This window comes from Mus caroli, chromosome 13 (assembly GCF_900094665.2).
Source record: "Mus caroli chromosome 13, CAROLI_EIJ_v1.1, whole genome shotgun sequence".
NCBI lineage: Eukaryota > Metazoa > Chordata > Mammalia > Rodentia > Muridae > Mus > Mus caroli.
The window spans coordinates 55,634,394-55,635,970 of NC_034582.1; the positions used below are offsets into that span (position 1 = coordinate 55,634,394).

A 1,577-nucleotide genomic window follows, 5' to 3' on the forward strand; every position below is an offset into this window, starting at 1 on the left:
ACAACATTCACATCAGACTAGATTACCTCAGGCCCAGATACCCAGAAAAGACAGCCCTCAGTCAGCAGAGAACATTCTAGAAACCCAAATACGTCCACGATATGTTTGACCCCTCATTTCCCTCTCCTCCAAACATGCTCACCCTGAAAGAACATTACCTGGAGGTTTCAGAGTTTTACAAGTCCTCGCTCAGCACATGTTAAGGGAATATTTCTTAAGTCCCTTTAGGACTCCAGTATAGGACATGGCTACTCAACTGCCTAGTGCCAAATGGTCTTTCACACACAACAGGGCCTCTGTGACTGTTGTATGTTAGCTTGGGTTCCTTTCCCTAGAATAGCCACACAGTTTGCTCTCTAAACAAACAAACAAACAAACAAAACAAAACAAAACAAAACGTTGTCATGACCACCTTGTAACTCTGTCTTTGTTCCAGTAAGTTATGACCAGCTTGTTAAGCTTCGGTATCTTCTGCTTCTGTAACCTTGCCTATTTGCCTGTCAAATCCTCCATTTGGAACACACACACACACACACACACACACACACACACTCACTCCTGAGCTATAAAAACCCTTGTCTTCCCAATGTGCAATGCTGATCTCTTGAAAAAGCTGCCTTAGGGAGAGATAGCCTGTGTGCACAAATAAAGCTTGATTTCACTAGTATGGCCATGATTTGAGTCAGTTTTCTTTCCCCCATGAATCCGTGGGATTAAGATCAACAGAGAAGGTCTCTTGCTGCAGCAACGCGAGTGGGAGCACCTGGAGCGCGAGGTCGGAACGAGAATCCACGAGTTGTAAGGAAATGGCAGACAAGCCGGACATGGGGGAAATCGCCAGCTTCGATAAGGCCAAACGGAGTCGCAGGAGAAGAACACCCTGCGGACCAAAGAGACTATTGAACAGGAAAAGAGGAGTGAAATCTCCTAAAAGCCTAGGAAGATTTCCCCACCCTACCCTGCCCTGTCATCTCCAAAACTCCCTCGTGATGGGGAGGAAGAGCCACCTGCAAGATGGACACGAGCCACAAGCTGCACTGTGAAACCCGGGCACAACGAGCCGATGCCACTGGCCCGCGGGTCTCTGAAGGGGACCTCTCCACAAATCGGACTGCCAAATTTCACCGGTTTGCCCTGGGATATTATAGAAAATTATTTGTATGATTAATGAAAATAAAAATACCTCGTGGGGAAAAAAATCAACAGAGAAGCTTTTGAACATTTCTCTAGAGACCGGCAGTGACCAATGCGGGGGGAGCAGGGCATATTTCCTAAAACGGAGACCAGAAGAACATCCCATTTGACTAGCTCCGGTCTCTTTCCATACTTCCAGGGCGTCTGTATTTTTTTTTTTTTTTGAAACTTCCCTTAGGGCAGACTTCCTTGAGAGAAAAAGCAATATCCCTCAAAGGAGATGTTTATGGTATGAAAAAGTTTTGTTAGTTTTGGTGGTGTTAAAATGCTCAGAGGTCCCCAGGCTGGCCAGGAAAACACCTGATAGTAATCTCAAGGCTCACCTAGAGTCGCTCTACAAGTACACACAGAAAAAACAAAAGAGAAGAAATACTGTCACAACG

The 1,577-nt window shown here is 45.7% G+C and overlaps 1 pseudogene; it reads left to right on the plus strand.

Moving 5' to 3' along the window:
- Nucleotides 1–806: 806 nt before the first annotated feature.
- On the plus strand, nucleotides 807–931 carry LOC110308725 (annotated as a pseudogene).
- Nucleotides 932–1,577: the final 646 nt, after the last annotated feature.